The 27,259-nt window shown below is 45.9% G+C and overlaps 62 non-coding genes across 62 annotated transcripts; all 62 read left to right on the plus strand.

The window, feature by feature from the left end:
- The first annotated feature begins 328 nt into the window (after window positions 1-328).
- On the plus strand, window positions 329-400 carry TRNAE-UUC (transfer RNA glutamic acid (anticodon UUC)). The gene has a single exon. It is a non-coding gene; the product is annotated as a tRNA-Glu (tRNA).
- Window positions 401-511: 111 nt separating this feature from the next.
- Window positions 512-583, plus strand: TRNAA-CGC (transfer RNA alanine (anticodon CGC)). The gene has a single exon. It is a non-coding gene; the product is annotated as a tRNA-Ala (tRNA).
- Window positions 584-1,103: 520 nt separating this feature from the next.
- On the plus strand, window positions 1,104-1,175 carry TRNAA-UGC (transfer RNA alanine (anticodon UGC)). Its single transcript has one exon. It is a non-coding gene; the product is annotated as a tRNA-Ala (tRNA).
- A 127-nt stretch (window positions 1,176-1,302) lies between these two features.
- On the plus strand, window positions 1,303-1,374 carry TRNAA-CGC (transfer RNA alanine (anticodon CGC)). The gene has a single exon. It is a non-coding gene; the product is annotated as a tRNA-Ala (tRNA).
- A 719-nt stretch (window positions 1,375-2,093) lies between these two features.
- Window positions 2,094-2,165, plus strand: TRNAA-CGC (transfer RNA alanine (anticodon CGC)). The gene has a single exon. It is a non-coding gene; the product is annotated as a tRNA-Ala (tRNA).
- Window positions 2,166-2,701: 536 nt separating this feature from the next.
- On the plus strand, window positions 2,702-2,773 carry TRNAA-UGC (transfer RNA alanine (anticodon UGC)). The gene has a single exon. It is a non-coding gene; the product is annotated as a tRNA-Ala (tRNA).
- A 127-nt stretch (window positions 2,774-2,900) lies between these two features.
- Window positions 2,901-2,972, plus strand: TRNAA-CGC (transfer RNA alanine (anticodon CGC)). The gene has a single exon. It is a non-coding gene; the product is annotated as a tRNA-Ala (tRNA).
- A 718-nt stretch (window positions 2,973-3,690) lies between these two features.
- Window positions 3,691-3,762, plus strand: TRNAA-CGC (transfer RNA alanine (anticodon CGC)). Its single transcript has one exon. It is a non-coding gene; the product is annotated as a tRNA-Ala (tRNA).
- A 520-nt stretch (window positions 3,763-4,282) lies between these two features.
- On the plus strand, window positions 4,283-4,354 carry TRNAE-UUC (transfer RNA glutamic acid (anticodon UUC)). The gene has a single exon. It is a non-coding gene; the product is annotated as a tRNA-Glu (tRNA).
- Window positions 4,355-4,465: 111 nt separating this feature from the next.
- TRNAA-CGC (transfer RNA alanine (anticodon CGC)) lies at window positions 4,466-4,537 on the plus strand. The gene has a single exon. It is a non-coding gene; the product is annotated as a tRNA-Ala (tRNA).
- Window positions 4,538-5,057: 520 nt separating this feature from the next.
- TRNAA-UGC (transfer RNA alanine (anticodon UGC)) lies at window positions 5,058-5,129 on the plus strand. Its single transcript has one exon. It is a non-coding gene; the product is annotated as a tRNA-Ala (tRNA).
- Window positions 5,130-5,256: 127 nt separating this feature from the next.
- On the plus strand, window positions 5,257-5,328 carry TRNAA-CGC (transfer RNA alanine (anticodon CGC)). Its single transcript has one exon. It is a non-coding gene; the product is annotated as a tRNA-Ala (tRNA).
- A 520-nt stretch (window positions 5,329-5,848) lies between these two features.
- TRNAA-UGC (transfer RNA alanine (anticodon UGC)) lies at window positions 5,849-5,920 on the plus strand. The gene has a single exon. It is a non-coding gene; the product is annotated as a tRNA-Ala (tRNA).
- A 127-nt stretch (window positions 5,921-6,047) lies between these two features.
- Window positions 6,048-6,119, plus strand: TRNAA-CGC (transfer RNA alanine (anticodon CGC)). Its single transcript has one exon. It is a non-coding gene; the product is annotated as a tRNA-Ala (tRNA).
- Window positions 6,120-6,639: 520 nt separating this feature from the next.
- Window positions 6,640-6,711, plus strand: TRNAA-UGC (transfer RNA alanine (anticodon UGC)). Its single transcript has one exon. It is a non-coding gene; the product is annotated as a tRNA-Ala (tRNA).
- A 127-nt stretch (window positions 6,712-6,838) lies between these two features.
- Window positions 6,839-6,910, plus strand: TRNAA-UGC (transfer RNA alanine (anticodon UGC)). Its single transcript has one exon. It is a non-coding gene; the product is annotated as a tRNA-Ala (tRNA).
- Window positions 6,911-7,627: 717 nt separating this feature from the next.
- TRNAA-CGC (transfer RNA alanine (anticodon CGC)) lies at window positions 7,628-7,699 on the plus strand. The gene has a single exon. It is a non-coding gene; the product is annotated as a tRNA-Ala (tRNA).
- A 520-nt stretch (window positions 7,700-8,219) lies between these two features.
- Window positions 8,220-8,291, plus strand: TRNAA-UGC (transfer RNA alanine (anticodon UGC)). The gene has a single exon. It is a non-coding gene; the product is annotated as a tRNA-Ala (tRNA).
- A 127-nt stretch (window positions 8,292-8,418) lies between these two features.
- On the plus strand, window positions 8,419-8,490 carry TRNAA-CGC (transfer RNA alanine (anticodon CGC)). The gene has a single exon. It is a non-coding gene; the product is annotated as a tRNA-Ala (tRNA).
- A 520-nt stretch (window positions 8,491-9,010) lies between these two features.
- On the plus strand, window positions 9,011-9,082 carry TRNAA-UGC (transfer RNA alanine (anticodon UGC)). Its single transcript has one exon. It is a non-coding gene; the product is annotated as a tRNA-Ala (tRNA).
- Window positions 9,083-9,209: 127 nt separating this feature from the next.
- On the plus strand, window positions 9,210-9,281 carry TRNAA-CGC (transfer RNA alanine (anticodon CGC)). Its single transcript has one exon. It is a non-coding gene; the product is annotated as a tRNA-Ala (tRNA).
- Window positions 9,282-9,801: 520 nt separating this feature from the next.
- On the plus strand, window positions 9,802-9,873 carry TRNAA-UGC (transfer RNA alanine (anticodon UGC)). The gene has a single exon. It is a non-coding gene; the product is annotated as a tRNA-Ala (tRNA).
- A 719-nt stretch (window positions 9,874-10,592) lies between these two features.
- Window positions 10,593-10,664, plus strand: TRNAA-UGC (transfer RNA alanine (anticodon UGC)). The gene has a single exon. It is a non-coding gene; the product is annotated as a tRNA-Ala (tRNA).
- A 127-nt stretch (window positions 10,665-10,791) lies between these two features.
- On the plus strand, window positions 10,792-10,863 carry TRNAA-CGC (transfer RNA alanine (anticodon CGC)). Its single transcript has one exon. It is a non-coding gene; the product is annotated as a tRNA-Ala (tRNA).
- Window positions 10,864-11,383: 520 nt separating this feature from the next.
- Window positions 11,384-11,455, plus strand: TRNAA-UGC (transfer RNA alanine (anticodon UGC)). The gene has a single exon. It is a non-coding gene; the product is annotated as a tRNA-Ala (tRNA).
- Window positions 11,456-11,582: 127 nt separating this feature from the next.
- On the plus strand, window positions 11,583-11,654 carry TRNAA-CGC (transfer RNA alanine (anticodon CGC)). Its single transcript has one exon. It is a non-coding gene; the product is annotated as a tRNA-Ala (tRNA).
- A 520-nt stretch (window positions 11,655-12,174) lies between these two features.
- On the plus strand, window positions 12,175-12,246 carry TRNAE-UUC (transfer RNA glutamic acid (anticodon UUC)). Its single transcript has one exon. It is a non-coding gene; the product is annotated as a tRNA-Glu (tRNA).
- Window positions 12,247-12,357: 111 nt separating this feature from the next.
- Window positions 12,358-12,429, plus strand: TRNAA-CGC (transfer RNA alanine (anticodon CGC)). The gene has a single exon. It is a non-coding gene; the product is annotated as a tRNA-Ala (tRNA).
- A 520-nt stretch (window positions 12,430-12,949) lies between these two features.
- Window positions 12,950-13,021, plus strand: TRNAA-UGC (transfer RNA alanine (anticodon UGC)). The gene has a single exon. It is a non-coding gene; the product is annotated as a tRNA-Ala (tRNA).
- A 127-nt stretch (window positions 13,022-13,148) lies between these two features.
- On the plus strand, window positions 13,149-13,220 carry TRNAA-CGC (transfer RNA alanine (anticodon CGC)). The gene has a single exon. It is a non-coding gene; the product is annotated as a tRNA-Ala (tRNA).
- A 520-nt stretch (window positions 13,221-13,740) lies between these two features.
- Window positions 13,741-13,812, plus strand: TRNAA-UGC (transfer RNA alanine (anticodon UGC)). The gene has a single exon. It is a non-coding gene; the product is annotated as a tRNA-Ala (tRNA).
- A 127-nt stretch (window positions 13,813-13,939) lies between these two features.
- On the plus strand, window positions 13,940-14,011 carry TRNAA-CGC (transfer RNA alanine (anticodon CGC)). The gene has a single exon. It is a non-coding gene; the product is annotated as a tRNA-Ala (tRNA).
- A 520-nt stretch (window positions 14,012-14,531) lies between these two features.
- On the plus strand, window positions 14,532-14,603 carry TRNAE-UUC (transfer RNA glutamic acid (anticodon UUC)). The gene has a single exon. It is a non-coding gene; the product is annotated as a tRNA-Glu (tRNA).
- Window positions 14,604-14,714: 111 nt separating this feature from the next.
- TRNAA-CGC (transfer RNA alanine (anticodon CGC)) lies at window positions 14,715-14,786 on the plus strand. Its single transcript has one exon. It is a non-coding gene; the product is annotated as a tRNA-Ala (tRNA).
- A 520-nt stretch (window positions 14,787-15,306) lies between these two features.
- TRNAA-UGC (transfer RNA alanine (anticodon UGC)) lies at window positions 15,307-15,378 on the plus strand. The gene has a single exon. It is a non-coding gene; the product is annotated as a tRNA-Ala (tRNA).
- Window positions 15,379-15,505: 127 nt separating this feature from the next.
- Window positions 15,506-15,577, plus strand: TRNAA-CGC (transfer RNA alanine (anticodon CGC)). Its single transcript has one exon. It is a non-coding gene; the product is annotated as a tRNA-Ala (tRNA).
- A 719-nt stretch (window positions 15,578-16,296) lies between these two features.
- Window positions 16,297-16,368, plus strand: TRNAA-CGC (transfer RNA alanine (anticodon CGC)). Its single transcript has one exon. It is a non-coding gene; the product is annotated as a tRNA-Ala (tRNA).
- Window positions 16,369-16,888: 520 nt separating this feature from the next.
- TRNAE-UUC (transfer RNA glutamic acid (anticodon UUC)) lies at window positions 16,889-16,960 on the plus strand. Its single transcript has one exon. It is a non-coding gene; the product is annotated as a tRNA-Glu (tRNA).
- Window positions 16,961-17,071: 111 nt separating this feature from the next.
- On the plus strand, window positions 17,072-17,143 carry TRNAA-CGC (transfer RNA alanine (anticodon CGC)). Its single transcript has one exon. It is a non-coding gene; the product is annotated as a tRNA-Ala (tRNA).
- Window positions 17,144-17,663: 520 nt separating this feature from the next.
- TRNAA-UGC (transfer RNA alanine (anticodon UGC)) lies at window positions 17,664-17,735 on the plus strand. The gene has a single exon. It is a non-coding gene; the product is annotated as a tRNA-Ala (tRNA).
- Window positions 17,736-17,862: 127 nt separating this feature from the next.
- Window positions 17,863-17,934, plus strand: TRNAA-CGC (transfer RNA alanine (anticodon CGC)). The gene has a single exon. It is a non-coding gene; the product is annotated as a tRNA-Ala (tRNA).
- Window positions 17,935-18,454: 520 nt separating this feature from the next.
- Window positions 18,455-18,526, plus strand: TRNAA-UGC (transfer RNA alanine (anticodon UGC)). The gene has a single exon. It is a non-coding gene; the product is annotated as a tRNA-Ala (tRNA).
- A 111-nt stretch (window positions 18,527-18,637) lies between these two features.
- Window positions 18,638-18,709, plus strand: TRNAA-CGC (transfer RNA alanine (anticodon CGC)). Its single transcript has one exon. It is a non-coding gene; the product is annotated as a tRNA-Ala (tRNA).
- Window positions 18,710-19,428: 719 nt separating this feature from the next.
- On the plus strand, window positions 19,429-19,500 carry TRNAA-CGC (transfer RNA alanine (anticodon CGC)). The gene has a single exon. It is a non-coding gene; the product is annotated as a tRNA-Ala (tRNA).
- A 536-nt stretch (window positions 19,501-20,036) lies between these two features.
- On the plus strand, window positions 20,037-20,108 carry TRNAE-UUC (transfer RNA glutamic acid (anticodon UUC)). The gene has a single exon. It is a non-coding gene; the product is annotated as a tRNA-Glu (tRNA).
- Window positions 20,109-20,351: 243 nt separating this feature from the next.
- TRNAA-UGC (transfer RNA alanine (anticodon UGC)) lies at window positions 20,352-20,423 on the plus strand. Its single transcript has one exon. It is a non-coding gene; the product is annotated as a tRNA-Ala (tRNA).
- Window positions 20,424-20,550: 127 nt separating this feature from the next.
- Window positions 20,551-20,622, plus strand: TRNAA-CGC (transfer RNA alanine (anticodon CGC)). Its single transcript has one exon. It is a non-coding gene; the product is annotated as a tRNA-Ala (tRNA).
- A 520-nt stretch (window positions 20,623-21,142) lies between these two features.
- Window positions 21,143-21,214, plus strand: TRNAA-UGC (transfer RNA alanine (anticodon UGC)). The gene has a single exon. It is a non-coding gene; the product is annotated as a tRNA-Ala (tRNA).
- A 127-nt stretch (window positions 21,215-21,341) lies between these two features.
- TRNAA-CGC (transfer RNA alanine (anticodon CGC)) lies at window positions 21,342-21,413 on the plus strand. The gene has a single exon. It is a non-coding gene; the product is annotated as a tRNA-Ala (tRNA).
- A 520-nt stretch (window positions 21,414-21,933) lies between these two features.
- On the plus strand, window positions 21,934-22,005 carry TRNAA-UGC (transfer RNA alanine (anticodon UGC)). Its single transcript has one exon. It is a non-coding gene; the product is annotated as a tRNA-Ala (tRNA).
- Window positions 22,006-22,116: 111 nt separating this feature from the next.
- On the plus strand, window positions 22,117-22,188 carry TRNAA-CGC (transfer RNA alanine (anticodon CGC)). The gene has a single exon. It is a non-coding gene; the product is annotated as a tRNA-Ala (tRNA).
- A 520-nt stretch (window positions 22,189-22,708) lies between these two features.
- On the plus strand, window positions 22,709-22,780 carry TRNAA-UGC (transfer RNA alanine (anticodon UGC)). The gene has a single exon. It is a non-coding gene; the product is annotated as a tRNA-Ala (tRNA).
- Window positions 22,781-22,907: 127 nt separating this feature from the next.
- On the plus strand, window positions 22,908-22,979 carry TRNAA-CGC (transfer RNA alanine (anticodon CGC)). The gene has a single exon. It is a non-coding gene; the product is annotated as a tRNA-Ala (tRNA).
- Window positions 22,980-23,499: 520 nt separating this feature from the next.
- TRNAA-UGC (transfer RNA alanine (anticodon UGC)) lies at window positions 23,500-23,571 on the plus strand. The gene has a single exon. It is a non-coding gene; the product is annotated as a tRNA-Ala (tRNA).
- A 127-nt stretch (window positions 23,572-23,698) lies between these two features.
- Window positions 23,699-23,770, plus strand: TRNAA-CGC (transfer RNA alanine (anticodon CGC)). The gene has a single exon. It is a non-coding gene; the product is annotated as a tRNA-Ala (tRNA).
- Window positions 23,771-24,290: 520 nt separating this feature from the next.
- On the plus strand, window positions 24,291-24,362 carry TRNAA-UGC (transfer RNA alanine (anticodon UGC)). Its single transcript has one exon. It is a non-coding gene; the product is annotated as a tRNA-Ala (tRNA).
- Window positions 24,363-25,081: 719 nt separating this feature from the next.
- Window positions 25,082-25,153, plus strand: TRNAA-UGC (transfer RNA alanine (anticodon UGC)). The gene has a single exon. It is a non-coding gene; the product is annotated as a tRNA-Ala (tRNA).
- A 127-nt stretch (window positions 25,154-25,280) lies between these two features.
- On the plus strand, window positions 25,281-25,352 carry TRNAA-CGC (transfer RNA alanine (anticodon CGC)). Its single transcript has one exon. It is a non-coding gene; the product is annotated as a tRNA-Ala (tRNA).
- A 520-nt stretch (window positions 25,353-25,872) lies between these two features.
- On the plus strand, window positions 25,873-25,944 carry TRNAA-UGC (transfer RNA alanine (anticodon UGC)). Its single transcript has one exon. It is a non-coding gene; the product is annotated as a tRNA-Ala (tRNA).
- A 127-nt stretch (window positions 25,945-26,071) lies between these two features.
- TRNAA-CGC (transfer RNA alanine (anticodon CGC)) lies at window positions 26,072-26,143 on the plus strand. Its single transcript has one exon. It is a non-coding gene; the product is annotated as a tRNA-Ala (tRNA).
- Window positions 26,144-26,663: 520 nt separating this feature from the next.
- Window positions 26,664-26,735, plus strand: TRNAA-UGC (transfer RNA alanine (anticodon UGC)). The gene has a single exon. It is a non-coding gene; the product is annotated as a tRNA-Ala (tRNA).
- A 127-nt stretch (window positions 26,736-26,862) lies between these two features.
- Window positions 26,863-26,934, plus strand: TRNAA-CGC (transfer RNA alanine (anticodon CGC)). The gene has a single exon. It is a non-coding gene; the product is annotated as a tRNA-Ala (tRNA).
- Window positions 26,935-27,259: the final 325 nt, after the last annotated feature.

The following is a 27,259-nucleotide window of genomic DNA, read 5'->3' on the forward strand; positions in this document are numbered from 1 at the left end:
TAAAATGTTTTCAATGGGAACTGGACTTTCAACAAACTTTGCACAAATCAATAGCACAGGCAAATATAGGAAACTTTCTCTAGCCTGATTAAAGTGGGAAATGTGCAATAGCTTTGCATTAAGGACAAGCTTCAGAGTCTCTACTTGGTATCATCAGAAAACCGAGTTGGAGTGTCGTGCCGGAAGCTTGAATAGGTCAGCTGATGTATCTCTAAGAATTCACAGAGTTTTTTTCTCAAGGTGGTTCAGCGATTTGAATAAATGCCAACCCTTGTCTGCAAAAATCTTGACCCGTTTCCTGCAAGTTTCTGAAAGTGGTGCAAATAACGGGGATGTAGCTCAGTGGTAGAGTGCACCCTTTTCATGTGTGAGGCCCCGGGTTCAATCCCCGGCATCTCCATGGCTTGGGTTTACGTGCAAAGGTGACTACTTTTCCTTCTCCTTATGTGGTTCCTGCAGTCACTCGGTGAAAGAATTACTTGTCAGTGCTCCATCCCACTGGGAGACTTTTGGGGATGTAGCTCAGTGGTAGAGCGCATGCTTCGCATGTATGAGGTCCTGGGTTCAACCCCCAGCATCTCCAAACTTTTCCTAATATGGCTAGAAAGCTTTAGCAAACACACTCACGCTTAGTAGTGTCGTCAAGACTCGCAAGGAATCTTTGACGCTTAAACTGGCTTCTTTGCCAGGTCACATAGCAGGATGAGGCTTTTTGCCTCGGCAGATTCTAAAGACTGCATGCAACCTAAGGCAAGGGCAACACTTTACCACCCAGTAAAATGTTTTCAATGGGAACTGGACTTTCAACAAACTTTGCACAAATCAATAGCACAGGCAAATATAGGAAACTTTCTCTAGCCTGATTAAAGTGGGAAATGTGCAATAGCTTTGCATTAAGGACAAGCTTCAGAGTCTCTACTTGGTATCATCAGAAAACTGAGTTGGAGTGTCGTGCCGGAAGCTTGAATAGGTCAGCTGATGTATCTCTAAGAATTCACAGAGTTTTTTTCTCAAGGTGGTTCAGCGATTTGACTAAATGCCAACCCTTGTCTGCAAAAATCTTGACCCGTTTCCTGCAAGTTTCTGAAAGTGGTGCAAATATCGGGGATGTAGCTCAGTGGTAGAGCGCACGCTTTGCATGTGTGAGGCCCCGGGTTCAATCCCTGGCATCTCCATGGCCTGGGTTTACGTGCAAAGGACGCACTTCCTACAGGTGACTACTTTTCCTTCTCCTTATGTGGTTCCTGCAGTCACTCGTTGAAAGAATTACTTGTCAGTGCTCCATCCCACTAGGAGACTTTTGGGGATGTAGCTCAGTGGTAGAGCGCATGCTTCGCATGTATGAGGTCCTGGGTTCAACCCCCAGCATCTCCAAACTTTTCCTAATATGGCTAGAAAGCTTTAGCAAACACACTCACGCTTAGTAGTGTCGTCAAGACTCGCAAGGAATCTTTGACGCTTAAACTGGCTTCTTTGCCAGGTCACATAGCAGGACGAGGCTTTTTGCTGCGGCAGATTCTAAAGACTGCATGCAACCTAAGGCAAGGGCAACACTTTACCACCCAGTAAAATGTTTTCAATGGGAACTGGACTTTCAACAAACTTTGCACAAATCAATAGCACAGGCAAATATAGGAAACTTTCTCTAGCCTGATTAAAGTGGGAAATGTGCAATAGCTTTGCATTAAGGACAAGCTTCAGAGTCTCTACTTGGTATCATCAGAAAACCGAGTTGGAGTGTCGTGCCAGATGCTTGAATAGGTCAGCTGATGTATCTCTAAGAATTCACAGAGTTTTTTTCTCAAGGTGGTTCAGCGATTTGACTAAATGCCAACCCTTGTCTGCAAAAATCTTGACCCGTTTCCTGCAAGTTTCTGAAAGTGGTGCAAATAACGGGGATGTAGCTCAGTGGTAGAGCACACGCTTTGCATGTGGGAGGCCCCAGGTTCAATCCCCGGCATCTCCATGGCCTGGGTTTACGTGCAGAGGACGCACTTCCTACAGGTGACTACTTTTCCTTCTCCTTATGTGGTTCCTGCAGTCACTCGTTGAAAGAATTACTTGTCAGTGCTCCATCCCACTAGGAGACTTTTGGGGATGTAGCTCAGTGGTAGAGCGCATGCTTCGCATGTATGAGGTCCTGGGTTCAACCCCCAGCATCTCCAAACTTTTCCTAATATGGCTAGAAAGCTTTAGCAAACACACTCATGCTTAGTAGTGTCGTCAAGACTCGCAAGGAATCTTTGACGCTTAAACTGGCTTCTTTGCCAGGTCACATAGCAGGACGAGGCTTTTTGCCGCGGCAGATTCTAAAGACTGCATGCAACCTAAGGCAAGGGCAACCTAAGGCAAGGGCAACACTTTACCACCCAGTAAAATGTTTTCAATGGGAACTGGACTTTCAACAAACTTTGCTCAAATCAATAGCACAGGCAAATATAGGAAACTTTCTCTAGCCTGATTAAAGTGGGAAATGTGCAATAGCTTTGCATTAAGGACAAGCTTCAGAGTCTCTACTTGGTATCATCAGAAAACCGAGTTGGAGTGTCGTGCCGGAAGCTTGAATTGGTCAGCTGATGTATCTCTAAGAATTCACAGAGTTTTTTTCTCAAGGTGGTTCAGCGATTTGAAAAAAAGCCAACCCTTGTCTGCAAAAATCTTGACCCGTTTCCTGCAAGTTTCTGAAAGTGGTGCAAATAACGGGGATGTAGCTCAGTGGTAGAGCGCACGCTTTGCATGTGTGAGGCCCCGGGTTCAATCCCCGGCATCTCCATGGCCTGGGTTTACGTGCAAAGGACGCACTTCCTACAGGTGACTACTTTTCCTTCTCCTTATGTGGTTCCTGCAGTCACTCGGTGAAAGAATTACTTGTCAGTGCTCCATCCCACTAGGAGACTTTTGGGGATGTAGCTCAGTGGTAGAGCGCATGCTTCGCATGTATGAGGTCCTGGGTTCAACCCCCAGCATCTCCAAACTTTTCCTAATATGGCTAGAAAGCTTTAGCAAACACACTCACGCTTAGTAGTGTCGTCAAGACTCGCAAGGAATCTTTGACGCTTAAACTGGCTTCTTTGCCAGGTCACATAGCAGGACGAGGCTTTTTGCCGCGGCAGATTCTAAAGACTGCATGCAACCTAAGGCAAGGGCAACACTTTACCACCCAGTAAAATGTTTTCAATGGGAACTGGACTTTCAACAAACTTTGCACAAATCAATAGCACAGGCAAATATAGGAAACTTTCTCTAGCCTGATTAAAGTGGGAAATGTGCAATAGCTTTGCATTAAGGACAAGCTTCAGAGTCTCTACTTGGTATCATCAGAAAACCGAGTTGGAGTGTCGTGCCGGAAGCTTGAATTGGTCAGCTGATGTATCTCTAAGAATTCACAGAGTTTTTTCTCAAGGTGGTTCAGCGATTTGAAAAAAAGCCAACCCTTGTCTGCAAAAATCTTGACCCGTTTCCTGCAAGTTTCTGAAAGTGGTGCAAATAACGGGGATGTAGCTCAGTGGTAGAGCGCACGCTTTGCATGTGTGAGTCCCCGGGTTCAATCCCCAGCATCTCCATGGCCTGGGTTTACGTGCAAAGGACGCACTTCCTACAGGTGACTACTTTTCCTTCTCCTTATGTGGTTCCTGCAGTCACTCGGTGAAAGAATTACTTGTCAGTGCTCCATCCCACTAGGAGACTTTTGGGGATGTAGCTCAGTGGTAGAGCGCATGCTTCGCATGTATGAGGTCCTGGGTTCAACCCCCAGCATCTCCAAACTTTTCCTAATATGGCTAGAAAGCTTTAGCAAACACACTCACGCTTAGTAGTGTCGTCAAGACTCGCAAGGAATCTTTGACGCTTAAACTGGCTTCTTTGCCAGGTCACATAGCAGGACGAGGCTTTTTGCCGCGACAGATTCTAAAGACTGCATGCAACCTAAGGCAAGGGCAACACTTTACCACCCAGTAAAATGTTTTCAATGGGAACTGGACTTTCAACAAACTTTGCACAAATCAATAGCACAGGCAAATATAGGAAACTTTCTCTAGCCTGATTAAAGTGGGAAATGTGCAATAGCTTTGCATTAAGGACAAGCTTCAGAGTCTCTACTTGGTATCATCAGAAAACCGAGTTGGAGTGTCGTGCCGGAAGCTTGAATAGGTCAGCTGATGTATCTCTAAGAATTCACAGAGTTTTTTTCTCAAGGTGGTTCAGCGATTTGAATAAATGCCAACTCTTGTCTGCAAAAATCTTGACCCGTTTCCTGCAAGTTTCTGAAAATGGTGCAAATAACGGGGATGTAGCTCAGTGGTAGAGCGCACCCTTTTCATGTGTGAGGCCCCGGGTTCAATCCCCGGCATCTCCATGGCTTGGGTTTACGTGCAAAGGTGACTACTTTTCCTTCTCCTTATGTGGTTCCTGCAGTCACTCGGTGAAAGAATTACTTGTCAGTGCTCCATCCCACTGGGAGACTTTTGAGGATGTAGCTCAGTGGTAGAGCGCATGCTTCGCATGTATGAGGTCCTGGGTTCAACCCCCAGCATCTCCAAACTTTTCCTAATATGGCTAGAAAGCTTTAGCAAACACACTCACGCTTAGTAGTGTCGTCAAGACTCGCAAGGAATCTTTGACGCTTAAACTGGCTTCTTTGCCAGGTCACATAGCAGGACGAGGCTTTTTGTCGCAGCAGATTCTAAAGACTGCATGCAACCTAAGGCAAGGGCAACACTTTACCACCCAGTAAAATGTTTTCAATGGGAACTGGACTTTCAACAAACTTTGCACAAATCAATAGCACAGGCAAATATAGGAAACTTTCTCTAGCCTGATTAAAGTGGGAAATGTGCAATAGCTTTGCATTAAGGACAAGCTTCAGAGTCTCTACTTGGTATCATCCTAAAACCGAGTTGGAGTGTCGTGCCGGAAGCTTGAATAGGACAGCTGATGTATCTCTAAGAATTCACAGAGTTTTTTTCTCAAGGTGGTTCAGCGATTTGAATAAATGCCAACCCTTGTCTGCAAAAATCTTGACCCGTTTCCTGCAAGTTTCTGAAAGTGGTGCAAATAACGGGGATGTAGCTCAGTGGTAGAGCGCACGCTTTGCATGTGTGAGGCCCCGGGTTCAATCCCCAGCATCTCCATGGCCTGGGTTTACGTGCAAAGGACGCACTTCCTACAGGTGACTACTTTTCCTTCTCCTTATGTGGTTCCTGCAGTCACTCGTTGAAAGAATTACTTGTCAGTGCTCCATCCCACTAGGAGACTTTTGGGGATGTAGCTCAGTGGTAGAGCGCATGCTTCGCATGTATGAGGTCCTGGGTTCAACCCCCAGCATCTCCAAACTTTTCCTAATATGGCTAGAAAGCTTTAGCAAACACACTCACGCTTAGTAGTGTCGTCAAGACTCGCAAGGAATCTTTGACGCTTAAACTGGCTTCTTTGCCAGGTCACATAGCAGGACGAGGCTTTTTGCCGCGGCAGATTCTAAAGACTGCATGCAACCTAAGGCAAGGGCAACACTTTACCACCCAGTAAAATGTTTTCAATGGGAACTGGACTTTCAACAAACTTTGCACAAATCAATAGCACAGGCAAATATAGGAAACTTTCTCTAGCCTGATTAAAGTGGGAAATGTGCAATAGCTTTGCATTAAGGACAAGCTTCAGAGTCTCTACTTGGTATCATCAGAAAACCGAGTTGGAGTGTCGTGCCGGAAGCTTGAATTGGTCAGCTGATGTATCTCTAAGAATTCACAGAGTTTTTTTCTCAAGGTGGTTCAGCGATTTGAAAAAAAGCCAACCCTTGTCTGCAAAAATCTTGACCCGTTTCCTGCAAGTTTCTGAAAGTGGTGCAAATAATGGGGATGTAGCTCAGTGGTAGAGCGCACGCTTTGCATGTGTGAGGCCCCGGGTTCAATCCCCGGCATCTCCATGGCCTGGGTTTACGTGCAAAGGACGCACTTCCTACAGGTGACTACTTTTCCTTCTCCTTATGTGGTTCCTGCAGTCACTCGGTGAAAGAATTACTTGTCAGTGCTCCATCCCACTAGGAGACTTTTGGGGATGTAGCTCAGTGGTAGAGCGCATGCTTCGCATGTATGAGGTCCTGGGTTCAACCCCCAGCATCTCCAAACTTTTCCTAATATGGCTAGAAAGCTTTAGCAAACACACTCACGCTTAGTAGTGTCGTCAAGACTCGCCAGAAATCTTTGACGCTTAAACTGGCTTCTTTGCCAGGTCACATAGCAGGACGAGGCTTTTTGCCGCGACAGATTCTAAAGACTGCATGCAACCTAAGGCAAGGGCAACACTTTACCACCCAGTAAAATGTTTTCAATGGGAACTGGACTTTCAACAAACTTTGCACAAATCAATAGCACAGGCAAATATAGGAAACTTTCTCTAGCCTGATTAAAGTGGGAAATGTGCAATAGCTTTGCATTAAGGACAAGCTTCAGAGTCTCTACTTGGTATCATCCTAAAACCGAGTTGGAGTGTCGTGCCGGAAGCTTGAATAGGTCCGCTGATGTATCTCTAAGAATTCACAGAGTTTTTTTCTCAAGGTGGTTCAGCGATTTGAAAAAAAGCCAACCCTTGTCTGCAAAAATCTTGACCCGTTTCCTGCAAGTTTCTGAAAGTGGTGCAAATAACGGGGATGTAGCTCAGTGGTAGAGCGCACGCTTTGCATGTGTGAGGCCCCGGGTTCAATCCCCGGCATCTCCATGGCCTGGGTTTACGTGCAAAGGACGCACTTCCTACAGGTGACTACTTTTCCTTCTCCTTATGTGGTTCCTGCAGTCACTCGGTGAAAGAATTACTTGTCAGTGCTCCATCCCACTAGGAGACTTTTGGAGATGTAGCTCAGTGGTAGAGTGCATGCTTTGCATGTATGAGGTCCTGGGTTCAACCCCCAGCATCTCCAAACTTTCCCTAATATGGCTAGAAAGCTTTAGCAAACACTCACGCTTAGTAGTGTCGTCAAGACTCGCAAGGAATATTTGACGCTTAAACTGGCTTCTTTGCCAGGTCACATAGCAGGATGAGGCTTTTTGCCGTGGCAGATTCTAAAGACTGCATGCAACCTAAGGCAAGGGCAACACTTTACCACCCAGTAAAATGTTTTCAATGGGAACTGGACTTTCAACAAACTTTGCACAAATCAATAGCACAGGCAAATATAGGAAACTTTCTCTAGCCTGATTAAAGTGGGAAATGTGCAATAGCTTTGCATTAAAGACAAGCTTCAGAGTCTCTACTTGTTATCATCAGAAAACCGAGTTGGAGTGTCGTGCCCGAAGCTTGAATAGGTCAGCTGATGTATCTCTAAGAATTCACAGAGTTTTTTTCTCAAGGTGGTTCAGCGATTTGAATAAATGCCAACCCTTGTCTGCAAAAATCTTGACCCGTTTCCTGCAAGTTTCTGAAAGTGGTGCAAATAACTGGGATGTAGCTCAGTGGTAGAGCGCACGCTTTGCATGTTTGAGGCCCCGGGTTCAATCCCCGGCATCTCGATGGCCTGGGTTTACGTGCAAAGGACGCACTTCCTACAGGTGACTACTTTTCCTTCTCCTTATGTGGTTCCTGCAGTCACTCGGTGAAAGAATTACTTGTCAGTGCTCCATCCCACTAGGAGACTTTTGGGGATGTAGCTCAGTGGTAGAGCGCATGCTTCGCATGTATGAGGTCCTGGGTTCAACCCCCAGCATCTCCAAACTTTTCCTAATATGGCTAGAAAGCTTTAGCAAACACACTCACGCTTAGTAGTGTCGTCAAGACTCGCAAGGAATCTTTGACGCTTAAACTGGCTTCTTTGCCAGGTCACATAGCAGGACGAGGCTTTTTGCCGCGGCAGATTCTAAAGACTGCATGCAACCTAAGGCAAGGGCAACACTTTACCACCCAGTAAAATGTTTTCAATGGGAACTGGACTTTCAACAAACTTTGCACAAATCAATAGCACAGGCAAATATAGGAAACTTTCTCTAGCCTGATTAAAGTGGGAAATGTGCAATAGCTTTGCATTAAGGACAAGCTTCAGAGTCTCTACTTGGTATCATCAGAAAACCGAGTTGGAGTGTCGTGCCGGAAGCTTGAATTGGTCAGCTGATGTATCTCTAAGAATTCACAGAGTTTTTTTCTCAAGGTGGTTCAGCGATTTGAAAAAAAGCCAACCCTTGTCTGCAAAAATCTTGACCCGTTTCCTGCAAGTTTCTGAAAGTGGTGCAAATAACGGGGATGTAGCTCAGTGGTAGAGCGCACGCTTTGCATGTGTGAGGCCCCGGGTTCAATCCCCGGCATCTCCATGGCCTGGGTTTACGTGCAAAGGACGCACTTCCTACAGGTGACTACTTTTCCTTCTCCTTATGTGGTTCCTGCAGTCACTCGGTGAAAGAATTACTTGTCAGTGCTCCATCCCACTGGGAGACTTTTGAGGATGTAGCTCAGTGGTAGAGCGCATGCTTCGCATGTATGAGGTCCTGGGTTCAACCCCCAGCATCTCCAAACTTTTCCTAATATGGCTAGAAAGCTTTAGCAAACACACTCACGCTTAGTAGTGTCGTCAAGACTCGCAAGGAATCTTTGACGCTTAAACTGGCTTCTTTGCCAGGTCACATAGCAGGACGAGGCTTTTTGTCGCAGCAGATTCTAAAGACTGCATGCAACCTAAGGCAAGGGCAACACTTTACCACCCAGTAAAATGTTTTCAATGGGAACTGGACTTTCAACAAACTTTGCACAAATCAATAGCACAGGCAAATATAGGAAACTTTCTCTAGCCTGATTAAAGTGGGAAATGTGCAATAGCTTTGCATTAAGGACAAGCTTCAGAGTCTCTACTTGGTATCATCCTAAAACCGAGTTGGAGTGTCGTGCCGGAAGCTTGAATAGGACAGCTGATGTATCTCTAAGAATTCACAGAGTTTTTTTCTCAAGGTGGTTCAGCGATTTGAATAAATGCCAACCCTTGTCTGCAAAAATCTTGACCCGTTTCCTGCAAGTTTCTGAAAGTGGTGCAAATAACGGGGATGTAGCTCAGTGGTAGAGCGCACGCTTTGCATGTGTGAGGCCCCGGGTTCAATCCCCAGCATCTCCATGGCCTGGGTTTACGTGCAAAGGACGCACTTCCTACAGGTGACTACTTTTCCTTCTCCTTATGTGGTTCCTGCAGTCACTCGTTGAAAGAATTACTTGTCAGTGCTCCATCCCACTAGGAGACTTTTGGGGATGTAGCTCAGTGGTAGAGCACATGCTTCGCATGTATGAGGTCCTGGGTTCAACCCCCAGCATCTCCAAACTTTTCCTAATATGGCTAGAAAGCTTTAGCAAACACACTCACGCTTAGTAGTGTCGTCAAGACTCGCAAGGAATCTTTGACGCTTAAACTGGCTTCTTTGCCAGGTCACATAGCAGGACGAGGCTTTTTGCCGCGGCAGATTCTAAAGACTGCATGCAACCTAAGGCAAGGGCCACACTTTACCACCCAGTAAAATGTTTTCAATGGGAACTGGACTTTCAACAAACTTTGCACAAATCAATAGCACAGGCAAATATAGGAAACTTTCTCTAGCCTGATTAAAGTGGGAAATGTGCAATAGCTTTGCATTAAGGACAAGCTTCAGAGTCTCTACTTGGTATCATCAGAAAACCGAGTTGGAGTGTCGTGCCGGAAGCTTGAATTGGTCAGCTGATGTATCTCTAAGAATTCACAGAGTTTTTTTCTCAAGGTGGTTCAGCGATTTGAAAAAAAGCCAACCCTTGTCTGCAAAAATCTTGACCCGTTTCCTGCAAGTTTCTGAAAGTGGTGCAAATAACGGGGATGTAGCTCAGTGGTAGAGCGCACGCTTTGCATGTGTGAGGCCCCGGGTTCAATCCCCGGCATCTCCATGGCCTGGGTTTACGTGCAAAGGACGCACTTCCTACAGGTGACTACTTTTCCTTCTCCTTATGTGGTTCCTGCAGTCACTCGGTGAAAGAATTACTTGTCAGTGCTCCATCCCACTGGGAGACTTTTGAGGATGTAGCTCAGTGGTAGAGCGCATGCTTCACATGTATGAGGTCCTGGGTTCAACCCCCAGCATCTCCAAACTTTTCCTAATATGGCTAGAAAGCTTTAGCAAACACACTCACGCTTAGTAGTGTCGTCAAGACTCGCAAGGAATCTTTGACGCTTAAACTGGCTTCTTTGCCAGGTCACATAGCAGGACGAGGCTTTTTGTCGCAGCAGATTCTAAAGACTGCATGCAACCTAAGGCAAGGGCAACACTTTACCACCCAGTAAAATGTTTTCAATGGGAACTGGACTTTCAACAAACTTTGCACAAATCAATAGCACAGGCAAATATAGGAAACTTTCTCTAGCCTGATTAAAGTGGGAAATGTGCAATAGCTTTGCATTAAGGACAAGCTTCAGAGTCTCTACTTGGTATCATCCTAAAACCGAGTTGGAGTGTCGTGCCGGAAGCTTGAATAGGACAGCTGATGTATCTCTAAGAATTCACAGAGTTTTTTTCTCAAGGTGGTTCAGCGATTTGAATAAATGCCAACCCTTGTCTGCAAAAATCTTGACCCGTTTCCTGCAAGTTTCTGAAAGTGGTGCAAATGACGGGGATGTAGCTCAGTGGTAGAGCGCACGCTTTGCATGTGTGAGGCCCCGGGTTCAATCCCCAGCATCTCCATGGCCTGGGTTTACGTGCAAAGGACGCACTTCCTACAGGTGACTACTTTTCCTTCTCCTTATGTGGTTCCTGCAGTCACTCGTTGAAAGAATTACTTGTCAGTGCTCCATCCCACTAGGAGACTTTTGGGGATGTAGCTCAGTGGTAGAGCGCATGCTTCGCATGTATGAGGTCCTGGGTTCAACCCCCAGCATCTCCAAACTTTTCCTAATATGGCTAGAAAGCTTTAGCAAACACACTCACGCTTAGTAGTGTCGTCAAGACTCGCAAGGAATCTTTGACGCTTAAACTGGCTTCTTTGCCAGGTCACATAGCAGGACGAGGCTTTTTGCCGCGGCAGATTCTAAAGACTGCATGCAACCTAAGGCAAGGGCAACACTTTACCACCCAGTAAAATGTTTTCAATGGGAACTGGACTTTCAACAAACTTTGCACAAATCAATAGCACAGGCAAATATAGGAAACTTTCTCTAGCCTGATTAAAGTGGGAAATGTGCAATAGCTTTGCATTAAGGACAAGCTTCAGAGTCTCTACTTGGTATCATCAGAAAACCGAGTTGGAGTGTCGTGCCGGAAGCTTGAATTGGTCAGCTGATGTATCTCTAAGAATTCACAGAGTTTTTTTCTCAAGGTGGTTCAGCGATTTGAAAAAAAGCCAACCCTTGTCTGCAAAAATCTTGACCCGTTTCCTGCAAGTTTCTGAAAGTGGTGCAAATAACGGGGATGTAGCTCAGTGGTAGAGCGCACGCTTTGCATGTGTGAGGCCCCGGGTTCAATCCCCAGCATCTCCATGGCCTGGGTTTACGTGCAAAGGACGCACTTCCTACAGGTGACTACTTTTCCTTCTCCTTATGTGGTTCCTGCAGTCACTCGGTGAAAGAATTACTTGTCAGTGCTCCATCCCACTAGGAGACTTTTGGGGATGTAGCTCAGTGGTAGAGCGCATGCTTCGCATGTATGAGGTCCTGGGTTCAACCCCCAGCATCTCCAAACTTTTCCTAATATGGCTAGAAAGCTTTAGCAAACACACTCACGCTTAGTAGTGTCGTCAAGACTCGCCAGAAATCTTTGACGCTTAAACTGGCTTCTTTGCCAGGTCACATAGCAAGACGAGGCTTTTTGCCGCGACAGATTCTAAAGACTGCATGCAACCTAAGGCAAGGGCAACACTTTACCACCCAGTAAAATGTTTTCAATGGGAACTGGACTTTCAACAAACTTTGCACAAATCAATAGCACAGGCAAATATAGGAAACTTTCTCTAGCCTGATTAAAGTGGGAAATGTGCAATAGCTTTGCATTAAGGACAAGCTTCAGAGTCTCTACTTGGTATCATCAGAAAACCGAGTTGGAGTGTCGTGCCGGAAGCTTGAATAGGTCAGCTGATGTATCTCTAAGAATTCACAGAGTTTTTTTCTCAAGGTGGTTCAGCGATTTGAATAAATGCCAACTCTTGTCTGCAAAAATCTTGACCCGTTTCCTGCAAGTTTCTGAAAGTGGTGCAAATAACGGGGATGTAGCTCAGTGGTAGAGCGCACCCTTTTCATGTGTGAGGCCCCGGGTTCAATCCCCGGCATCTCCATGGCTTGGGTTTACGTGCAAAGGTGACTACTTTTCATTCTCCTTATGTGGTTCCTGCAGTCACTCGGTGAAAGAATTACTTGTCAGTGCTCCATCCCACTGGGAGACTTTTGGGGATGTAGCTCAGTGGTAGAGCACATGCTTCGCATGTATGAGGTCCTGGGTTCAACCCCCAGCATCTCCAAACTTTTCCTAATATGGCTAGAAAGCTTTAGCAAACACACTCACGCTTAGTAGTGTCGTCAAGACTCGCAAGGAATCTTTGACGCTTAAACTGGCTTCTTTGCCAGGTCAAATAGCAGGATGAGGCTTTTTGCCTCGGCAGATTCTAAAGACTGCATGCAACCTAAGGCAAGGGCAACACTTTACCACCCAGTAAAATGTTTTCAATGGGAACTGGACTTTCAACAAACTTTGCACAAATCAATAGCACAGGCAAATATAGGAAACTTTCTCTAGCCTGATTAAAGTGGGAAATGTGCAATAGCTTTGCATTAAGGACAAGCTTCAGAGTCTCTACTTGGTATCATCAGAAAACCGAGTTGGAGTGTTGTGCCGGAAGCTTGAATAGGTCAGCTGATGTATCTCTAAGAATTCACAGAGTTTTTTTCTCAAGGTGGTTCAGCGATTTGACTAAATGCCAACCCTTGTCTGCAAAAATCTTGACCCGTTTCCTGCAAGTTTCTGAAACTGGTGCAAATATCGGGGATGTAGCTCAGTGGTAGAGCGCACGCTTTGCATGTGTGAGGCCCCGGGTTCAATCCCCGGCATCTCCATGGCCTGGGTTTACGTGCAAAGGACGCACTTCCTACAGGTGACTACTTTTCCTTCTCCTTATGTGGTTCCTGCAGTCACTCGTTGAAAGAATTACTTTGCAGTGCTCCATCCCACTGGGAGACTTTTGGGGATGTAGCTCAGTGGTAGAGCGCATGCTTCGCATGTATGAGGTCCTGGGTTCAACCCCCAGCATCTCCAAACTTTTCCTAATATGGCTAGAAAGCTTTAGCAAACACACTCACGCTTAGTAGTGTCGTCAAGACTCGCAAGGAATCTTTGACGCTTAAACTGGCTTCTTTGCCAGGTCACATAGCAGGACGAGGCTTTTTGTCGCAGCAGATTCTAAAGACTGCATGCAACCTAAGGCAAGGGCAACACTTTACCACCCAGTAAAATGTTTTCAATGGGAACTGGACTTTCAACAAACTTTGCACAAATCAATAGCACAGGCAAATATAGGAAACTTTCTCTAGCCTGATTAAAGTGGGAAATGTGCAATAGCTTTGCATTAAGGACAAGCTTCAGAGTCTCTACTTGGTATCATCCTAAAACCGAGTTGGAGTGTCGTGCCGGAAGCTTGAATAGGTCCGCTGATGTATCTCTAAGAATTCACAGAGTTTTTTTCTCAAGGTGGTTCAGCGATTTGAATAAATGCCAACCCTTGTCTGCAAAAATCTTGACCCGTTTCCTGCAAGTTTCTGAAAGTGGTGCAAATAACGGGGATGTAGCTCAGTGGTAGAGCGCACGCTTTGCATGTGTGAGGCCCCGGGTTCAATCCCCAGCATCTCCATGCCCTGGGTTTACGTGCAAAGGAAGCACTTCCTACAGGTGACTACTTTTCCTTCTCCTTATGTGGTTCCTGCAGTCACTCGGTGAAAGAATTACTTGTCAGTGCTCCATCCCACTAGGAGACTTTTGGGGATGTAGCTCAGTGGTAGAGCGCATGCTTCGCATGTATGAGGTCCTGGGTTCAACCCCCAGCATCTCCAAACTTTTCCTAATATGGCTAGAAAGCTTTAGCAAACACACTCACGCTTAGTAGTGTCGTCAAGACTCGCCAGAAATCTTTGACGCTTAAACTGGCTTCTTTGCCAGGTCACATAGCAGGACGAGGCTTTTTGCCGCGACAGATTCTAAAGACTGCATGCAACCTAAGGCAAGGGCAACACTTTACCACCCAGTAAAATGTTTTCAATGGGAACTGGACTTTCAACAAACTTTGCACAAATCAATAGCACAGGCAAATATAGGAAACTTTCTCTAGCCTGATTAAAGTGGGAAATGTGCAATAGCTTTGCATTAAGGACAAGCTTCAGAGTCTCTACTTGGTATCATCAGAAAACCGAGTTGGAGTGTCGTGCCGGAAGCTTGAATAGGTCAGCTGATGTATCTCTAAGAATTCACAGAGTTTTTTTCTCAAGGTGGTTCAGCGATTTGAATAAATGCCAACCCTTGTCTGCAAAAATCTTGACCCGTTTCCTGCAAGTTTCTGAAAGTGGTGCAAATAACGGGGATGTAGCTCAGTGGTAGAGCGCACCCTTTTCATGTGTGAGGCCCCGGGTTCAATCCCCGGCATCTCCATGGCTTGGGTTTACGTGCAAAGGTGACTACTTTTCCTACTCCTTATGTGGTTCCTGCAGTCACTCGGTGAAAGAATTACTTGTCAGTGCTCCATCCCACTGGGAGACTTTTGGGGATGTAGCTCAGTGGTAGAGCGCATGCTTCGCATGTATGAGGTCCTGGGTTCAACCCCCAGCATCTCCAAACTTTTCCTAATATGGCTAGAAAGCTTTAGCAAACACACTCACGCTTAGTAGTGTCGTCAAGACTCGCAAGGAATCTTTGACGCTTAAACTGGCTTCTTTGCCAGGTCACATAGCAGGATGAGGCTTTTTGCCTCGGCAGATTCTAAAGACTGCATGCAACCTAAGGCAAGGGCAACACTTTACCACCCAGTAAAATGTTTTCAATGGGAACTGGACTTTCAACAAACTTTGCACAAATCAATAGCACAGGCAAATATAGGAAACTTTCTCTAGCCTGATTAAAGTGGGAAATGTGCAATAGCTTTGCATTAAGGACAAGCTTCAGAGTCTCTACTTGGTATCATCAGAAAACCGAGTTGGAGTGTCGTGCCGGAAGCTTGAATAGGTCAGCTGATGTATCTCTAAGAATTCACAGAGTTTTTTTCTCAAGGTGGTTCAGCGATTTGACTAAATGCCAACCCTTGTCTGCAAAAATCTTGACCCGTTTCCTGCAAGTTTCTGAAAGTGGTGCAAATATCGGGGATGTAGCTCAGTGGTAGAGCGCACGCTTTGCATGTGTGAGGCCCCGGGTTCAATTCCCGGCATCTCCATGGCCTGGGTTTACGTGCAAAGGACGCACTTCCTACAGGTGACTACTTTTCCTTCTCCTTATGTGGTTCCTGCAGTCACTCGTTGAAAGAATTACTTGTCAGTGCTCCATCCCACTAGGAGACTTTTGGGGATGTAGCTCAGTGGTAGAGCGCATGCTTCGCATGTATGAGTTCCTGGGTTCAACCCCCAGCATCTCCAAACTTTTCCTAATATGGCTAGAAAGCTTTAGCAAACACACTCACGCTTAGTAGTGTCGTCAAGACTCGCAAGGAATCTTTGACGCTTAAACTGGCTTCTTTGCCAGGTCACATAGCAGGACGAGGCTTTTTGCTGCGGCAGATTCTAAAGACTGCATGCAACCTAAGGCAAGGGCAACACTTTACCACCCAGTAAAATGTTTTCAATGGGAACTGGACTTTCAACAAACTTTGCACAAATCAATAGCACAGGCAAATATAGGAAACTTTCTCTAGCCTGATTAAAGTGGGAAATGTGCAATAGCTTTGCATTAAGGACAAGCTTCAGAGTCTCTACTTGGTATCATCAGAAAACCGAGTTGGAGTGTCGTGCCAGATGCTTGAATAGGTCAGCTGATGTATCTCTAAGAATTCACAGAGTTTTTTTCTCAAGGTGGTTCAGCGATTTGACTAAATGCCAACCCTTGTCTGCAAAAATCTTGACCCGTTTCCTGCAAGTTTCTGAAAGTGGTGCAAATAACGGGGATGTAGCTCAGTGGTAGAGCACACGCTTTGCATGTGGGAGGCCCCAGGTTCAATCCCCGGCATCTCCATGGCCTGGGTTTACGTGCAGAGGACGCACTTCCTACAGGTGACTACTTTTCCTTCTCCTTATGTGGTTCCTGCAGTCACTCGTTGAAAGAATTACTTGTCAGTGCTCCATCCCACTAGGAGACTTTTGGGGATGTAGCTCAGTGGTAGAGCGCATGCTTCGCATGTATGAGGTCCTGGGTTCAACCCCCAGCATCTCCAAACTTTTCCTAATATGGCTAGAAAGCTTTAGCAAACACACTCACGCTTACTAGTGTCGTCAAGACTCGCAAGGAATCTTTGACGCTTAAACTGGCTTCTTTGCCAGGTCACATAGCAGGACGAGGCTTTTTGTCGCAGCAGATTCTAAAGACTGCATGCAACCTAAGGCAAGGGCAACACTTTACCACCCAGTAAAATGTTTTCAATGGGAACTGGACTTTCAACAAACTTTGCACAAATCAATAGCACAGGCAAATATAGGAAACTTTCTCTAGCCTGATTAAAGTGGGAAATGTGCAATAGCTTTGCATTAAGGACAAGCTTCAGAGTCTCTACTTGGTATCATCAGAAAACCGAGTTGGAGTGTCGTGCCGGAAGCTTGAATAGGTCAGCTGATGTATCTCTAAGAATTCACAGAGTTTTTTTCTCAAGGTGGTTCAGCGATTTGAATAAATGCCAACCCTTGTCTGCAAAAATCTTGACCCGTTTCCTGCAAGTTTCTGAAAGTGGTGTAAATAACGGGGATGTAGCTCAGTGGTAGAGCGCACCCTTTTCATGTGTGAGGCCCCGGGTTCAATCCCCGGCATCTCCATGGCTTGGGTTTACGTGCAAAGGTGACTACTTTTCCTTCTCCTTATGTGGTTCCTGCAGTCACTCGGTGAAAGAATTACTTGTCAGTGCTCCATCCCACTGGGAGACTTTTGGGGATGTAGCTCAGTGGTAGAGCGCATGCTTCGCATGTATGAGGTCCTGGGTTCGACCCCCAGCATCTCCAAACTTTTCCTAATATGGCTAGAAAGCTTTAGCAAACACACTCACGCTTAGTAGTGTCGTCAAGACTCGCAAGGAATCTTTGACGCTTAAACTGGCTTCTTTGCCAGGTCACATAGCAGGACGAGGCTTTTTGCCGCGGCAGATTCTAAAGACTGCATGCAACCTAAGGCAAGGGCAACACTTTACCACCCAGTAAAATGTTTTCAATGGGAACTGGACTTTCAACAAACTTTGCACAAATCAATAGCACAGGCAAATATAGGAAACTTTCTCTAGCCTGATTAAAGTGGGAAATGTGCAATAGCTTTGCATTAAGGACAAGCTTCAGAGTCTCTACTTGGTATCATCCTAAAACCGAGTTGGAGTGTCGTGCCGGAAGCTTGAATTGGTCAGCTGATGTATCTCTAAGAATTCACAGAGTTTTTTTCTCAAGGTGGTTCAGCAATTTGAATAAATGCCAACCCTTGTCTGCAAAAATCTTGACCCGTTTCCTGCAAGTTTCTGGAAGTGGTGCAAATAACGGGGATGTAGCTCAGTGGTAGAGCGCACGCTTTGCATGTGTGAGGCCCCGGGTTCAATCCCCGGCATCTCCATGGCCTGGGTTTACGTGCAAAGGACGCACTTCCTACAGGTGACTAATTTTCCTTCTCCTTATGTGGTTCCTGCAGTCACTCGGTGAAAGAATTACTTGTCAGTGCTCCATCCCACTGGGAGACTTTTGGGGATGTAGCTCAGTGGTAGAGCGCATGCTTCGCATGTATGAGGTCCTGGGTTCAACCCCCAGCGTCTCCAAACTTTTCCTAATATGGCTAGAAAGCTTTAGCAAACACACTCACGCTTACTAGTGTCGTCAAGACTCGCAAGGAATCTTTGACGCTTAAACTGGCTTCTTTGCCAGGTCACATAGCAGGACGAGGCTTTTTGTCACAGCAGATTCTAAAGACTGCATGCAACCTAAGGCAAGGGCAACACTTTACCACCCAGTAAAATGTTTTCAATGGGAACTGGACTTTCAACAAACTTTGCACAAATCAATAGCACAGGCAAATATAGGAAACTTTCTCTAGCCTGATTAAAGTGGGAAATGTGCAATAGCTTTGCATTAAGGACAAGCTTCAGAGTCTCTACTTGGTATCATCAGAAAACCGAGTTGGAGTGTCGTGCCGGAAGCTTGAATTGGTCAGCTGATGTATCTCTAAGAATTCACAGAGTTTTTTTCTCAAGGTGGTTCAGCGATTTGACTAAATGCCAACCCTTGTCTGCAAAAATCTTGACCCGTTTCCTGCAAGTTTCTGAAAGTGGTGCAAATAACGGGGATGTAGCTCAGTGGTAGAGCGCACGCTTTGCATGTGTGAGGCCCCGGGTTCAATCCCCGGCATCTCCATGGCCTGGGTTTACGTGCAAAGGTGACTACTTTTCCTTCTCCTTATGTGGTTCCTGCAGTCACTCGGTGAAAGAATTACTTGTCAGTGCTCCATCCCACTGGGAGACTTTTGGGGATGTAGCTCAGTGGTAGAGCGCATGCTTCGCATGTATGAGGTCCTGGGTTCAACCCCCAGCATCTCCAAACTTTTCCTAATATGGCTAGAAAGCTTTAGCAAACACACTCACGCTTAGTAGTGTCGTCAAGACTCGCAAGGAATCTTTGACGCTTAAACTGGCTTCTTTGCCAGGTCACATAGCAGGATGAGGCTTTTTGCCGCGGCAGATTCTAAAGACTGCATGCAACCTAAGGCAAGGGAAACACTTTACCACCCAGTAAAATGTTTTCAATGGGAACTGGACTTTCAACAAACTTTGCACAAATCAATAGCACAGGCAAATATAGGAAACTTTCTCTAGCCTGATTAAAGTGGGAAATGTGCAATAGCTTTGCATTAAGGACAAGCTTCAGAGTCTCTACTTGGTATCATCAGAAAACCGAGTTGGAGTGTCGTGCCAGATACTTGAATAGGTCAGCTGATGTATCTCTAAGAATTCACAGAGTTTTTTTCTCAAGGTGGTTCAGCGATTTGACTAAATGCCAACCCTTGTCTGCAAAAATCTTGACCCGTTTCCTGCAAGTTTCTGAAAGTGGTGCAAATAACGGGGATGTAGCTCAGTGGTAGAGCACACGCTTTGCATGTGTGAGGCCCCAGGTTCAATCCCCGGCATCTCCATGGCCTGGGTTTACGTGCAGAGGACGCACTTCCAACAGGTGACTACTTTTCCTTCTCCTTATGTGGTTCCTGCAGTCACTCGGTGAAAGAATTACTTGTCAGTGCTCCATCCCACTGGGAGACTTTTGGGGATGTAGCTCAGTGGTAGAGCGCATGCTTCGCATGTATGAGGTCCTGGGTTCAACCCCCAGCATCTCCAAACTTTTCCTAATATGGCTAGAAAGCTTTAGCAAACACACTCACGCTTAGTAGTGTCGTCAAGACTCGCAAGGAATCTTTGACGCTTAAACTGGCTTCTTTGCCAGGTCACATAGCAGGACGAGGCTTTTTGCCGCGGCAGATTCTAAAGACTGCATGCAACCTAAGGCAAGGGCAACCTAAGGCAAGGGCAACACTTTACCACCCAGTAAAATGTTTTCAATGGGAACTGGACTTTCAACAAACTTTGCTCAAATCAATAGCACAGGCAAATATAGGAAACTTTCTCTAGCCTGATTAAAGTGGGAAATGTGCAATAGCTTTGCATTAAGGACAAGCTTCAGAGTCTCTACTTGGTATCATCAGAAAACCGAGTTGGAGTGTCGTGCCGGAAGCTTGAATAGGTCAGCTGATGTATCTCTAAGAATTCACAGAGTTTTTTTCTCAAGGTGGTTCAGCGATTTGAATAAATGCCAACCCTTGTCTGCAAAAATCTTGACCCGTTTCCTGCAAGTTTCTGAAAGTGGTGCAAATAACGGGGATGTAGCTCAGTGGTAGAGCGCACGCTTTTCATGTGTGAGGCCCCGGGTTCAATCCCAGGCATCTCCATGACCTGGGTTTACGTGCAAAGGTGACTACTTTTTAAGGACAAGCTTCAGAGTCTCTACTTGGTATCATCAGAAAACCGAGTTGGAGTGTCGTGCCGGAAGCTTGAATTGGTCAGCTGATGTATCTCTAAGAATTCACAGAGTTTTTTTCTCAAGGTGGTTCAGCGATTTGACTAAATGCCAACCCTTGTCTGCAAAAATCTTGACCCGTTTCCTGCAAGTTTCTGGAAGTGGTGCAAATAACGGGGATGTAGCTCAGTGGTAGAGCGCACGCTTTGCATGTGTGAGGCCCCGGGTTCAATCCCCGGCATCTCCATGGCCTGGGTTTACGTGCAAAGGACGCACTTCCTACAGGTGACTAATTTTCCTTCTCCTTATGTGGTTCCTGCAGTCACTCGGTGAAAGAATTACTTGTCAGTGCTCCATCCCACTGGGAGACTTTTGGGGATGTAGCTCAGTGGTAGAGCGCATGCTTCGCATGTATGAGGTCCTGGGTTCAACCCCCAGCATCTCTAAACTTTTCCTAATATGGCTAGAAAGCTTTAGCAAACACACTCATGCTTAGTAGTGTCGTCAAGACTCGCAAGGAATCTTTGACGCTTAAACTGGCTTCTTTGCCAGGTCACATAGCAGGACGAGGCTTTTTGCCGCGGCAGATTCTAAAGACTGCATGCAACCTAAGGCAAGGGCAACACTTTACCACCCAGTAAAATGTTTTCAATGGGAACTGGACTTTCAACAAACTTTGCACAAATCAATAGCACAGGCAAATATAGGAAACTTTCTCTAGCCTGATTAAAGTGGGAAATGTGCAATAGCTTTGCATTAAGGACAAGCTTCAGAGTCTCTACTTGGTATCATCCTAAAACCGAGTTGGAGTGTCGTGCCGGAAGCTTGAATTGGTCAGCTGATGTATCTCTAAGAATTCACAGAGTTTTTTTCTCAAGGTGGTTCAGCAATTTGAATAAATGCCAACCCTTGTCTGCAAAAATCTTGACCCGTTTCCTGCAAGTTTCTGGAAGTGGTGCAAATAACGGGGATGTAGCTCAGTGGTAGAGCGCACGCTTTGCATGTGTGAGGCCCCGGGTTCAATCCCCGGCATCTCCATGGCCTGGGTTTACGTGCAAAGGACGCACTTCCTACAGGTGACTAATTTTCCTTCTCCTTATGTGGTTCCTGCAGTCACTCGGTGAAAGAATTACTTGTCAGTGCTCCATCCCACTGGGAGACTTTTGGGGATGTAGCTCAGTGGTAGAGCGCATGCTTCGCATGTATGAGGTCCTGGGTTCAACCCCCAGCGTCTCCAAACTTTTCCTAATATGGCTAGAAAGCTTTAGCAAACACACTCACGCTTACTAGTGTCGTCAAGACTCGCAAGGAATCTTTGACGCTTAAACTGGCTTCTTTGCCAGGTCACATAGCAGGACGAGACTTTTTGTCGCAGCAGATTCTAAAGACTGCATGCAACCTAAGGCAAGGGCAACACTTTACCACCCAGTAAAATGTTTTCAATGGGAACTGGACTTTCAACAAACTTTGCACAAATCAATAGCACAGGCAAATATAGGAAACTTTCTCTAGCCTGATTAAAGTGGGAAATGTGCAATAGCTTTGCATTAAGGACAAGCTTCAGAGTCTCTACTTGGTATCATCAGAAAACCGAGTTGGAGTGTTGTGCCGGAAGCTTGAATTGGTCAGCTGATGTATCTCTAAGAATTCACAGAGTTTTTTTCTCAAGGTGGTTCAGCGATTTGACTAAATGCCAACCCTTGTCTGCAAAAATCTTGACCCGTTTCCTGCAAGTTTCTGAAAGTGGTGCAAATAACGGGGATGTAGCTCAGTGGTAGAGCGCACGCTTTGCATGTGTGAGGCCCCGGGTTCAATCCCCGGCATCTCCATGGCCTGGGTTTACGTGCAAAGGTGACTACTTTTCCTTCTCCTTATGTGGTTCCTGCAGTCACTCGGTGAAAGAATTACTTGTCAGTGCTCCATCCCACTGGGAGACTTTTGGGGATGTAGCTCAGTGGTAGAGCGCATGCTTCGCATGTATGAGGTCCTGGGTTCAACCCCCAGCATCTCCAAACTTTTCCTAATATGGCTAGAAAGCTTTAGCAAACACACTCACGCTTAGTAGTGTCGTCAAGACTCGCAAGGAATCTTTGACGCTTAAACTGGCTTCTTTGCCAGGTCACATAGCAGGATGAGGCTTTTTGCCGCAGCAGATTCTAAAGACTGCATGCAACCTAAGGCAAGGGCAACACTTTACCACCCAGTAAAATGTTTTCAATGGGAACTGGACTTTCAACAAACTTTGCACAAATCAATAGCACAGGCAAATATAGGAAACTTTCTCTAGCCTGATTAAAGTGGGAAATGTGCAATAGCTTTGCATTAAGGACAAGCTTCAGAGTCTCTACTTGGTATCACCAGAAAACCGAGTTGGAGTGTCGTGCCGGAAGCTTGAATTGGTCAGCTGATGTATCTCTAAGAATTCACAGAGTTTTTTTCTCAAGGTGGTTCAGCGATTTGACTAAATGCCAACCCTTGTCTGCAAAAATCTTGACCCGTTTCCTGCAAGTTTCTGAAAGTGGTGCAAATAACGGGGATGTAGCTCAGTGGTAGAGCGCACGCTTTGCATGTGTGAGGCCCCGGGTTCAATCCCCGGCATCTCCATGGCCTGGGTTTACGTGCAAAGGACGCACTTCCTACAGGTGACTACTTTTCCTTCTCCTTATGTGGTTCCTGCAGTCACTCGGTGAAAGAATTACTTGTCAGTGCTCCATCCCACTGGGAGACTTTTGGGGATGTAGCTCAGTGGTAGAGCGCATGCTTCGCATGTATGAGGTCCTGGGTTCAACCCCCAGCATCTCTAAACTTTTCCTAATATGGCTAGAAAGCTTTAGCAAACACACTCACGCTTAGTAGTGTCGTCAAGACTCGCAAGGAATCTTTGACGCTTAAACTGGCTTCTTTGCCAGGTCACATAGCAGGACGAGGCTTTTTGCCGTGGCAGATTCTAAAGACTGCATGCAACCTAAGGCAAGGGCAACACTTTACCACCCAGTAAAATGTTTTCAATGGGAACTGGACTTTCAACAAACTTTGCACAAATCAATAGCACAGGCAAATATAGGAAACTTTCTCTAGCCTGATTAAAGTGGGAAATGTGCAATAGCTTTGCATTAAGGACAAGCTTCAGAGTCTCTACTTGGTATCATCCTAAAACCGAGTTGGTGTGTCGTGCCGGAAGCTTGAATTGGTCAGCTGATGTATCTCTAAGAATTCACAGAGTTTTTTTCTCAAGGTGGTTCAGCGATTTGAATAAATGCCAACCCTTGTCTGCAAAAATCTTGACCCGTTTCTTGCAAGTTTCTGAAAGTGGTGCAAATAACGGGGATGTAGCTCAGTGGTAGAGCGCACGCTTTGCATGTGTGAGGCCCCGGGTTCAATCCCCGGCATCTCCATGGCCTGGGTTTACGTGCAAAGGACGCACTTCCTACAGGTGACTACTTTTCCTTCTCCTTATGTGGTTCCTGCAGTCACTCGTTGAAAGAATTACTTGTCAGTGCTCCATCCCACTAGAAGACTTTTGGGGATGTAGCTCAGTGGTAGAGCGCATGCTTCGCATGTATGAGGTCCTGGTTTCAACCCCCAGCATCTCCAAACTTTTCCTAATATGGCTAGAAAGCTTTAGCAAACACACTCACGCTTACTAGTGTCGTCAAGACTCGCAAGGAATCTTTGACGCTTAAACTGGCTTCTTTGCCAGGTCACATAGCAGGACGAGGCTTTTTGTCGCAGCAGATTCTAAAGACTGCATGCAACCTAAGGCAAGGGCAACACTTTACCACCCAGTAAAATGTTTTCAATGGGAACTGGACTTTCAACAAACTTTGCACAAATCAATAGCACAGGCAAATATAGGAAACTTTCTCTAGCCTGATTAAAGTGGGAAATGTGCAATAGCTTTGCATTAAGGACAAGCTTCAGAGTCTCTACTTGGTATCATCCTAAAACCGAGTTGGAGTGTCGTGCCGGAAGCTTGAATTGGTCAGCTGATGTATCTCTAAGAATTCACAGAGTTTTTTTCTCAAGGTGGTTCAGCGATTTGAATAAATGCCAACCCTTGTCTGCAAAAATCTTGACCCGTTTCCTGCAAGTTTCTGAAAGTGGTGCAAATAACGGGGATGTAGCTCAGTGGTAGAGCGCACGCTTTGCATGTGTGAGGCCCCGGGTTCAATCCCCGGCATCTCCATGGCCTGGGTTTACGTGCAAAGGACGCACTTCCTACAGGTGACTACTTTTCCTTCTCCTTATGTGGTTCCTGCAGTCACTCGTTGAAAGAATTACTTGTCAGTGCTCCATCCCACTAGAAGACTTTTGGGGATGTAGCTCAGTGGTAGAGCGCATGCTTCGCATGTATGAGGTCCTAGTTTCAACCCCCAGGATCTCCAAACTTTTCCTAATATGGCTAGAAAGCTTTAGCAAACACACTCACGCTTAGTAGTGTCGTCAAGACTCGCAAGGAATCTTTGACGCTTAAACTGGCTTCTTTGCCAGGTCACATAGCAGGACGAGGCTTTTTGTCGCAGCAGATTCTAAAGACTGCATGCAACCTAAGGCAAGGGCAACACTTTACCACCCAGTAAAATGTTTTCAATGGGAACTGGACTTTCAACAAACTTTGCACAAATCAATAGCACAGGCAAATATAGGAAACTTTCTCTAGCCTGATTAAAGTGGGAAATGTGCAATAGCTTTGCATTAAGGACAAGCTTCAGAGTCTCTACTTGGTATCATCAGAAAACCGAGTTGGAGTGTCGTGCCGGAAGCTTGAATTGGTCAGCTGATGTATCTCTAAGAATTCACAGAGTTTTTTTCTCAAGGTGGTTCAGCGATTTGACTAAATGCCAACCCTTGTCTGCAAAAATCTTGACCCGTTTCCTGCAAGTTTCTGAAAGTGGTGCAAATAACGGGGATGTAGCTCAGTGGTAGAGCGCAGGCTTTGCATGTGTGAGGCCCCGGGTTCAATCCCCGGCATCTCCATGGCCTGGGTTTACGTGCAAAGGACGCACTTCCTACAGGTGACTACTTTTCCTTCTCCTTATGTGGTTCCTGCAGTCACTCAGTGAAAGAATTACTTGTCAGTGCTCCATCCCACTGGGAGACTTTTGGGGATGTAGCTCAGTGGTAGAGCGCATGCTTCGCATGTATGAGGTCCTGGGTTCAACCCCCAGCATCTCCAAACTTTTCCTAATATGGCTAGAAAGCTTTAGCAAACACACTCACGCTTAGTAGTGTCGTCAAGACTCGCAAGGAATCTTTGACGCTTAAACTGGCTTCTTTGCCAGGTCACATAGCAGGACGAGGCTTTTTGCCGTGGCAGATTCTAAAGACTGCATGCAACCTAAGGCAAGGGCAACACTTTACCACCCAGTAAAATGTTTTCAATGGGAACTGGACTTTCAACAAACTTTGCACAAATCAATAGCACAGGCAAATATAGGAAACTTTCTCTAGCCTGATTAAAGTGGGAAATGTGCAATAGCTTTGCATTAAGGACAAGCTTCAGAGTCTCTACTTGGTATCATCCTAAAACCGAGTTGGTGTGTCGTGCCGGAAGCTTGAATTGGTCAGCTGATGTATCTCTAAGAATTCACAGAGTTTTTTTTTCAAGGTGGTTCAGCGATTTGAATAAATGCCAACCCTTGTCTGCAAAAATCTTGACCCGTTTCTTGCAAGTTTCTGAAAGTGGTGCAAATAACGGGGATGTAGCTCAGTGGTAGAGCGCACGCTTTGCATGTGTGAGGCCCTGGGTTCAATCCCCGGCATCTCCATGGCCTGGGTTTACGTGCAAAGGACGCACTTCCTACAGGTGACTACTTTTCCTTCTACTTATGTGGTTCCTGCAGTCACTCGGTGAAAGAATTACTTGTCAGTGCTCCATCCCACTGGGAGACTTTTGGGGATGTAGCTCAGTGGTAGAGCGCATGCTTCGCATGTATGAGGTCCTGGGTTCAACCCCCAGCATCTCCAAACTTTGCCTAATATGGCTAGAAAGCTTTAGCACACACACTCACGCTTAGTAGTGTCGTCAAGACTCGCAAGGAATCTTTGACGCTTAAACTGGCTTCTTTGCCAGGTCACATAGCAGGACGAGGCTTTTTGCCGTGGCAGATTCTAAAGACTGCATGCAACCTAAGGCAAGGGCAACACTTTACCACCCAGTAAAATGTTTTCAATGGGAACTGGACTTTCAACAAACTTTGCACAAATCAATAGCACAGGCAAATATAGGAAACTTTCTCTAGCCTGATTAAAGTGGGAAATGTGCAATAGCTTTGCATTAAGGACAAGCTTCAGAGTCTCTACTTGGTATCATCCTAAAACCGAGTTGGTGTGTCGTGCCGGAAGCTTGAATTGGTCAGCTGATGTATCTCTAAGAATTCACAGAGTTTTTTTCTCAAGGTGGTTCAGCGATTTGAATAAATGCCAACCCTTGTCTGCAAAAATCTTGACCCGTTTCCTGCAAGTTTCTGAAAGTGGTGCAAATAACGGGGATGTAGCTCAGTGGTAGAGCGCACGCTTTGCATTTGTGAGGCCCCGGGTTCAATCCCCGGCATCTCCATGGCCTGGGTTTACGTGCAAAGGACGCACTTCCTACAGGTGACTACTTTTCCTTCTCCTTATGTGGTTCCTGCAGTCACTCGTTGAAAGAATTACTTGTCAGTGCTCCATCCCACTAGAAGACTTTTGGGGATGTAGCTCAGTGGTAGAGCGCATGCTTCGCATGTATGAGGTCCTGGGTTCAACCCCCAGCATCTTCAAACTTTTCCTAATATGGCTAGAAAGCTTTAGCAAACACACTCACGCTTAGTAGTGTCGTCAAGACTCGCAAGGAATCTTTGACGCTTAAACTGGCTTCTTTGCCAGGTCACATAGCAGGATGAGGCTTTTTGCCGCAGCAGATTCTAAAGACTGCATGCAACCTAAGGCAAGGGCAACACTTTACCACCCAGTAAAATGTTTTCAATGGGAACTGGACTTTCAACAAACTTTGCACAAATCAATAGCACAGGCAAATATAGGAAACTTTCTCTAGCCTGATTAAAGTGGGAAATGTGCAATAGCTTTGCATTAAGGACAAGCTTC

This window comes from Ranitomeya variabilis, chromosome 1, assembly GCF_051348905.1.
Source record: "Ranitomeya variabilis isolate aRanVar5 chromosome 1, aRanVar5.hap1, whole genome shotgun sequence".
NCBI classification, from domain to species: domain Eukaryota; kingdom Metazoa; phylum Chordata; class Amphibia; order Anura; family Dendrobatidae; genus Ranitomeya; species Ranitomeya variabilis.